Source organism: Cicer arietinum, chromosome 5, assembly GCF_000331145.2.
Source record: "Cicer arietinum cultivar CDC Frontier isolate Library 1 chromosome 5, Cicar.CDCFrontier_v2.0, whole genome shotgun sequence".
In the NCBI taxonomy this organism is placed as follows: Eukaryota; Viridiplantae; Streptophyta; class Magnoliopsida; order Fabales; family Fabaceae; genus Cicer; species Cicer arietinum.
In genome coordinates, this window is record NC_021164.2 from 6,357,791 (window position 1) to 6,367,526 (window position 9,736).

General features: G+C 26.0%; 1 long non-coding RNA gene across 1 annotated transcript; it reads left to right on the plus strand.

The window, feature by feature from the left end:
- The first annotated feature begins 1,096 nt into the window (after positions 1-1,096).
- Positions 1,097-1,677, plus strand: LOC140920269 (uncharacterized). The gene is made up of 2 exons (XR_012163001.1): positions 1,097-1,217; positions 1,309-1,677. It is a non-coding gene; the product is annotated as an uncharacterized lncRNA (long non-coding RNA).
- The last annotated feature ends 8,059 nt before the right edge of the window (positions 1,678-9,736 follow it).

Sequence of the window (9,736 nt, forward strand, 5' to 3'; positions counted from 1 at the left end):
GTTGATGTTATACTAAAGTGCATGTTGAACTTGTTGTAGTTAAATGGATACAAACAAAGATTTAGAAGTTCAAAATGAAGAAGTTGGCACCTCTAAGACTTACGAAAAAGAAGTCAAACGTGGTGCAACTATCATGCAAAGGGTGATTTTTTTAAAAAGCGTTGTCTTTTATCTTTGTGCCCAAAATTATTTTTGATCCAAAATCACTTCACAATCAGTGCACACAACAACAAAACATATTCAAATACCATAAGCAGTTCACACAATCAGTAGAACATAAATCAGAACTCTGTAACTTTTTTAACATATATGTAACTCTGTAATTTACAACCTAAGTAACTACATTCAGATACATATATACAACCTAATTTACAACCTAATTACCTACATTCAGATACGTATATATATATAACCTAATTTACAACCTAAACTACATTCAGATCCATATGCATGTTCATATATTGTGTCCTATGATCATTTACATATAATAACTAACAGAATATACATTATATGCACTAGCTACCATATAATATTCAGATCCCTTGCCCAGCAGCAAGCTATTTCCCAGAAAATCAAATAATTTTCATGTCAAGCACGTACTGACACCATTCTTCCTTTAATTCCATCAGATCTTCCTCAGAATATGATGGACTGGAATTGGCAAAGTACTGCAATATAAAAATTGAACATATTATATTAAGTTAGTATCAAATATATAGATAATTTATATATGAAAATCATATAATGCAAATACCGTACCGTTTCTGGGATAATAGTTTTATTCTTCTCAACAATCTCCTTCATGAATCTCAATATGTAGTACCCACAGTCGATGTTATTTGTTTGACGAGGGCACTTTATTGAGATCCATGTAATGTTATTAGACTTCTGCTTCGACACTTTAGCACCTCTTTGAGCTCGATAAACTTTTAAGGCACTATCGAATGAATAAATGTGATTATTAGAGCATGAATATTTATATATATATATATATATATAAATATTCATGCTCTAATAATCACATTTATTCATTCGATAGTGCCTTAAAAGTTTATCGAGCTCAAAGAGGTGCTAAAGTGTCGAAGCAGAAGTCTAATAACATTACATGGATCTCAATAAAGTGCCCTCGTCAAACAAATAACATCGACTGTGGGTACTACATATTGAGATTCATGAAGGAGATTGTTGAGAAGAATAAAACTATTATCCCAGAAACGGTACGGTATTTGCATTATATGATTTTCATATATAAATTATCTATATATTTGATACTAACTTAATATAATATGTTCAATTTTTATATTGCAGTACTTTGCCAATTCCAGTCCATCATATTCTGAGGAAGATCTGATGGAATTAAAGGAAGAATGGTGTCAGTACGTGCTTGACATGAAAATTATTTGATTTTCTGGGAAATAGCTTGTGCTGGGCAAGGGATCTGAATATTATATGGTAGCTAGTGCATATAATGTATATTCTGTTAGTTATTATATGTAAATGATCATAGGACACAATATATGCATATAATGGATCTGTTAGTTATTATATAATGGATCTGAATGTAGGTAATTAGGTTGTAAATTAGGTTGTATATATGTATCTGAATGTAGTTACTTAGGTTGTAAATTACAGAGTTACATATATGTTAAAAAAGTTACAGAGTTCTGATTTATGTTCTATTGATTGTGTGAACTGATTGTCTATAATATGTTCTGTTCTACTGATTGTCTGTAATATGTTCTGTTCTACTGATTGTCTGTAATATGTTCTGTTCTACTGATTGTCTGTAATATGTTCTGTTCTACTGATTGTCTGTAATATGTTCTGTTCTACTGATTGTCTGTAATATGTTCTGTTCTACTGATTGTCTGTAATATGTTCTGTTCTACTGATTGTCTGTAATATGTTCTGTTCTACTGATTGTGAAGTGATTTTGGATCAAAAATAATTTTGGATACAAAGATAAAAGACAGCGCTTTTTAAAAAAAGTGCCATAAAAAGCTAAAAAGCACTTTTCATTTCAAATAATTAATTTACAGCGTTTAAAAAAAAAAAAATAACACATTTTACAGCGCTTTTTTTAAAAAGCGCTGTAAAATGTTGTTCTAAAGCGCTTTAATGGTGCACCTTTTACAGCGCTTTCGTGAGAAAGCGCTGTAAAATGTACAAGAAAAGCGCTGTAAAATGCAGACCCATAATATGAAATTATGGGTGGGCATTTTACAGCGCTTTTTTGAGAAAGCGCTGTAATATGCACACCCATATATGAAATTATGGGTGGGCATATTACAGCGCTTTTGTGAGAAAGCGCTGTAATATGCCCACTCGTATATGAGTTATGGGTGTGCATTTTAGAGCGCTTTTTTGAGAAAGCGCTGTAAAATGCACACCCGTAACTCATATAATGGGGTGCACATTACAGCGCTTTTTGTGAAGAAGCGCTGTAAAATGTGCATAACAAGCGCGCGTTGTATTTACATGTTTTATAGCGCTTTTTTAAAAGCGCTGTTGTATCATTTACAGCGCTCGTTTCCACAGCGCTTATTTTTTTGAAAAAACGCTGTAAATGGCTTAAAAAAAGCGCTGTAAAATCCGTTTTTTCGCGTAGTGATTAGTTTCAATCGATTATCAATTTTTAAAAAATTATTAGACTTCACACCTTAGTGACTTAAGCCATATAGATTTAATATTCCACGAATATGACCATCGATAAAGTTAATATATTTTTGTTAATTATTTTTTATTTATTTAGAATATATTTTTAATTATCAAAATCTTTTCTTTTTAAGTGATAAGTATAATAAACTAGCATAAATGCAATCATCAGCGTGCCCATTTATGTCTTATTTTAATTTGTTTATTTCAGTTTTATAATATTTATATTAGCCAACTTTATCTGAATTTCAACATCAAAATAAATATCTATCTATCTATTTATATATATATATTTAATCTATTTTCTACAATTTTTTGAATAATAAAATTTAAAAATTTGTTAAAATAACAAACTATTTTGATAAACTCTTCATAAAAATCATTTTTGAGAAGTACTTTTTTCAAAAAAAAAATATATAATATTTATCATATTAAAATCTCTAAAAATAAAAATCTAAGTTATTGAATGTTAAAATTACTTATTTTAATAGGTAAAAAATGTGTTTGAAATAATATCTACTATTTTTAAATAAATTTTAATAAAAACCATTTACAGAAATACAAAATTACTTTATAAATATCTAAAACAAACTGTCTTAAAAAGAAAGATACGAAGGCATGACAGGTGAACTCGTAATAAAGTTTCATACAAATGACTTCTTATAATCAAGAACACATACAAATGACTTCTTATAATCAAGAACAAAGTGTTATTGGACACGAAAGAAAAAAGTGTTATTGGACATGTTTGCTACAGTTTTAAAAAGAAGGATTTATATGGTATTTTATTATCTATAACTTAAGAAAAAATAACTTTAAAATTTAAACATCAAATGAAAAATTAGTTTAAATTGTTTATTATAAAATATCATTTTAAGTATTTAATCTATTTGTTATATCTGTTTTTCGATAATAAAATTTTAAATAATAATTAAAATTAAAAATTATTTTAAAAAATTCTTCGTAAAATTATTTTTGATATATATTAAATATAATTTTTATAAAATTAAAAACCTCGAAGAGAGAATATCTAAGTTATTGAAGGTTGAGTTAAAAAAAAGTTATTAAAAATTAAAATTCTTATAAAAATTTAGTCTTTGTAAAAAAATTCTTTTAGATTTAATACTTACAGTTTTAGATTTTGTAACTTTTAATACTCGACAACATTTATAAAATAAAAATTGAGGACATGACAAAATGATTCAACTTTTTAAATGATATTGCATCTTAATGATTTTGCGTCAGCGTTTTTTATAAAAAAAATAATTAGAAGAAATTAATGAAGTATCACCTTCATCCTCCCCTTGGCATAAACATTCAATTCTCCTATTCCTTTTTTTAAGCATTGTTGAATGTTAAATCAATTGAATGAAAATAGTTTAATCCGAAAAAAACTCAAAAAGGTTGTCGAAACTCAAATTTGGAGAGAGTGATTTGAGCTAAGATGTAAAGAATTGAACGTATCGTGTTCAAATTTGGATGGAAAAAAAAATAAAGCATTGGTCAGCGATCTTCTCATCTTATACGCAACAAGATGTCATAAAATTACTAATGTATAGTTTGAATTTAAGTTCGCAACAAGATTTTTTTTTAAAGTTTGCAATAACATAATTTTTATTTCTAATCTTTAACATAACAAGATTGAGATAATTATTGAAAATCTTAAAAATATCAAAATAATTTAAATGATTTATTAGTTATAGATATATATAATATTAATTAATGCTAAATTAATATTCATTTTTTGAATTTATGTTCCTCAAATCATTTTTTTAAGGTTATTCTCAAAAGACTTACTACATCCATTAATATTATATATCGATTGACCGATCTTAAAAAAATCAAACCACATGTATTAGGAATTAAATTTGTTTTGAAAGAGTCTCTTAAATTATATCTCAGTTACTTATATTTTAAAGGCTAAATTAATATCATTACACTACATAATAAATGAATGGCTTTATATATATAAAAAAAACTAATGTACAACACTTTTTTATCTCATGATGCATACATTGTTCTTGTGATTTTAATTTATGGTTATAACCTATCAAAATAAAGTCAAAAAGAATAAAATGACAAACTATCGATGCATCTTTTTAATTTTTGTAACCATAAACACTCATAAAAAAACATAGTTTTCTTTAATTTAAAAATAAATTTAAAATTTATTAACATATTTTTCGAAAAATTACAAGCAAATAAGCCCAAATTATAAGTAAAATAAAATTAAAAATTAATTTTCAATTTCCATGAAGTTGCGTCAAGTAACAAAACTAAAACTCTCTTTTTTGTTGACAAAAGACTACAAATAAGCAGGAGAGGCATCTAAAGAACTTTTTCATTTTTGGTGAGGAATCTTCTCACACTAAACGCAAAACACAAGCTATCAATTTCAAAATGACGAAACATCGACACTGTGACTCAATCTGCTGCTTGCAATTTGTGTGCTTCAAAAAAATTCTTCCATCCTCTCATGAGAACATAGTATTTTTTAGCTCAAATCTTGAATGTCATGAATAGCGTAGTACCGTGCAAATCATAGACAATGACATCTATTCTTTTTTTAATGTCTTCACATTCTCTCAACAAATGCAAGAAATATGTTTCTGCATGTTTCTTGCTTAAAAACAATTTATTAGGACTTTTCTCCAAATCACTTTTTTGAAGGTTCTTCTCAAAAGGCATACTACATCCAATAATATTGATTGGTAGACCTTGAATTGACAGTATATCTGGATGGTGATATTCATTTTCCATAGCAACATTGTAGTTATCTTGAAAGTGTATGGATTCCTGAATTATCGATATATCTTAACGGTGATATTTATTTTCCAGAACAATATTGTTGTTATTTGGAAGATGTATGGATCCTCTAATACAATTTCCTAATATTGCAAAAGATCCAATTCATATATCTGGAGAGTGGAAATTATTTTTCACAGTAACATTGTTGTTTCTATTTAGAGGGTGTACGAATACCCTGCTATCACCATATGATGCAACAACAGTAGAGTGTGACACCCTAAACCCAAAATAACATATATAATAATTTATACTAAATTTTTTTAGCAAAATTAACTACGGATAAAGAAATTTTTTCCAAGAAAATAAAAACGTTTATAGCTAATTTAGCAAATAACGTGTCTCAAAAATCAAAAGGAAGACTTTAAGCTTTTTTCCTCCTATAAAAAATGACAATCTCCATAAACTTAATTTAACTAGAATTTTTTAATTTATTTCCAATAATTTACTAGTACTTTTAAGGTTTTGATACAAAAAGTATTTTCTAATTAAATAAGTAAAAGTAAAATTACAAATTACAACTTTTATTCTAGGTATCACCTGTCAGAGCGAAGTTTCTTCCAAATTTGAACTTCAAGACTCATTAACTTGTAATAACTGCGATTTTGCAAATGCATGACCAAGCCAGTCAAACACAAACAATAAAGGAGATGAGTTTTGAAATCATGTTGATAGTGTAATATAAGTAAGAAGAACACGCAAACAATCATAATAGATCGTATTATAACACATCATGATATATCAAAATACTCAAGAAAAATAATATCATATTATAATGTCATAATCACTCAAGTAAAATCAATACATCATCACATCATCCAAGGGAAAATGTAACACCCTAAATTTTATAATAAACTATTTTATTAGTTTAGTACGATTTTAAATAATCAATTTAATGTTAAAACTATTTTAGAATATATGATGATAAATTTTCTGACTAATTTTCGTTATATAGGTGATTTCTATGAGTTGCTAGTTTTATAAATATTAGATTACATGAGCGATATAAATAATAATATTATATTTTACTCTTTGATCTATTTTTTAAAAACTAATAGTATTTTAGTGTAATATATATTTAAAAAAAAAAGATTTTATGTGATTTTACGTGTATATACGTGTACCTAATTAGTATAATATTTTTTTGTGCGTTTGACTGATATTAAGTATTGTGTTTGATTTCGTTTATTTTTATATACTTGTTATGAAATTGTGATTTTATAAATGTGTATTATGATTTAGTAATTAATATAAAATATTAATGTTATATTTTATTTATTTATAATTTTGACTATTTTCTAATATGTTGGTATTATTATAATGTGAGTATTTTGAGAAATAAGTATAATTATAGAGATTATTTTGAATGTGAGAGTTTCAATTATTAGTAATATGTTTTTTTTATATTGATTATTTTAATTACTCTAATTTATAAAATATTAGTAATATTTGGAAAATTGTGTTTGGAAGAATTAAAAAAAAAAGAGATTAAATAATTATTAATTTTGTTCTAACAAAATAAAAATAATAATAGTAAAACGAAAACATAAATAAAGGGACCAATGAGTTTGACTCATGTGTGAACCCTAATTGTTAATAAAATAAAACAAACAAAAAAGGGAAAGGAGTTGGAACTTTGGAAGGGCAGCCGTAAAAGCAAAGAGGAAACACAACAATTACCTATCATTTGGCACCGGTGATCCATAACTGTCCCAAAAAACTTTCTCAATTTTCTTCTAAATTTGAGTATGTTGTTTCTTATATTTACTTAGTTAATTAAACACAATTTTCCAAATTTTTAACAACCCTAATTTCTCTCTAAAATACTTGACTTCTCCGTTTGTAGAATTCGTTATTTTGAACCGTTCTTATTCACCGTAAATCCGATTTGAGTGAAACCAACGCCAAAACAACCGTGTGAAAAGTAGTTATATTATCGACTAATTGGTTTTCTGATTTACCGTAATTTTCCTTGACCGATTTTCGAATTTAGTTTTTTAGAATATCTTCTCATAATTTGTTTTTGACGTTTACTCATAAACTGTCGAGTTAGATTGATTGAAGGACAAAGAGTCAAAGAACAAAGAGTGTTCTATCGTGGAATCGTATTCATAGGTGAAAGCGTCGAAATAAGGTAAGGGGTGTAAGAGTGTTTGAATTTATGAGTATAATATATTGTAAGATGAACGGAAAAACCATATTTCCCAACGATTCATCTGGGGCTCGCTACGTACGGCAATATCCTTTTGAGTGATAAATTAATTATTATGCAAAATAGAAATTGTGAGATTAAAATATGGAATAGAAATACTTATAAGATGTTGATTGATTCATTAAATGTGTGATATTTAATATTATTGTGATATTTGATTTAATTTCGTTAAATGTTGGGCATTTGATATTATTGTGATATTTGATTTAATTTCGTTAAATGTGTGGTATTTGATATTATTGTGATATTTGATTTATTATCGTTAAATGTGTGATATTTGATATTATTGTGATATTGGATGTCGAATGAATTTTATGTATATGTTTGATTAGACATGTTTAGGTGATGTGATAATAAAAGGTGGATGCATTTTGATAAGTTTTATGTGATTATGATGATGTATAATTAATAATAATGATGTTATAAATTTATGATAAGTCTATGTGATGCTGTATGATTGATGAGATTGATGTTATAAGATTGTGATGAGTATGTGATGACGTGTGATTAAGGATAGTGATGTTATAAATTGTAATGAGAATATTGTGATTCCAATTTGTGTTTGAGATGAAGTTCTTAATGGAGTACCATAGGTGTAACATCCTAAATAAAATGATTAAAAATAATTAGAATTTTAAAATATTCTAAATTATAGATTATTATTTATATTATTTTATAATTATTATTATAATTATTATTATTATTATTATTATTATTATTATTATTATTATTATTATTATTATTATTATATCAAAAACTAATTTGCTTAAAATAAGGTAACATTAGTAAGTTGTTTGTTTGAGACTGTAATTATAGGAAGTTTGTTTTATTTCTTAACGGTTTATGTGAAATAGATGATAACAAACAAACTATTATAACAAAATTTTGCTACCTAATTATCTATTATTAAGGAGTCAAACAAAATCAAACAAACAATCCTATATGAATTCAATATGTATTCGTTTTATTTGTAACAACCAACAATTTAGTGGGGCAAATATAGGATACCTGGTCAAACTATCTTATAAATATTTAATTATAAATAGATACAAAAAAGAAAATAAAAAAACTCTGTGAAATAGATAATAACAAACAAGCTATTATAACAAAATTTTGCTACCTAATTATCTATTATTAAGGAGTCAAACAAAATCAAACAAACAATCCTATATGAATTCAATATGTATTCGTTTTATTTGTAACAACCAAGAGTTTAGTGGGGCAAATATAGGATACCTGGTCAAACTATCTTATAAATATTTAATTATAAATAGATACAAAAAAGAAAATAAAAAAACTCAATACAGAGAATTATATAGGCCACCATAAAGAGGAGCAAAGTATGATTGTGTTTGCAGTAGCAACGGTTAGTAACGATTAACACATACGAAACTTTGTATAAAAGAACGCTTCAAGAGGTGAGTAATCACACCCTTAAAACTTTTATGGTACATTTATTTTGAGAATTTGAGATGGAAAAAGAGTTAGATATTATGAATGGTATTTGCTTATCAAAATATATTTTGTCGAAAACTTAACTCTATTAAAATTGGGATTTTATAAACTGTAATAATAGATTATGAATTGAGTTATATACTACTGTTTGTTGAAATACCGTTTTTATGATTGTTTGAATATATATTCTTTAAAAAGATTGTTTTATTATATTTTCTCGAATGATTGTTGTTATTATATATTCAAATGAAATATTATATTAAAAATATGATTTTACGAATATGGTAGTTAAAAACGTGAATTATTTGAATTGTATGTGTTTGAGACATATATATTCTTTAAAAGATTGTTTTATTTTATTTTCTTGAATGACCGTTGTTATTATATATTCAAATGAAATATTATATTATAAATATGATTTTACAAATATGATTGTTAAAAATATGAATGATTTTGATTGTGTGTGCTGGAGATGGGTCTTGTACCCCACATATTGATGAGTTTTAAACTTCATAAAGAGATGAAGTTTAAACTCCACATGGATGAGTCTTGTATCCCACATATAGATGAATATTAAACTTCACAAAGAGATGAGGTTTAAACTCCACA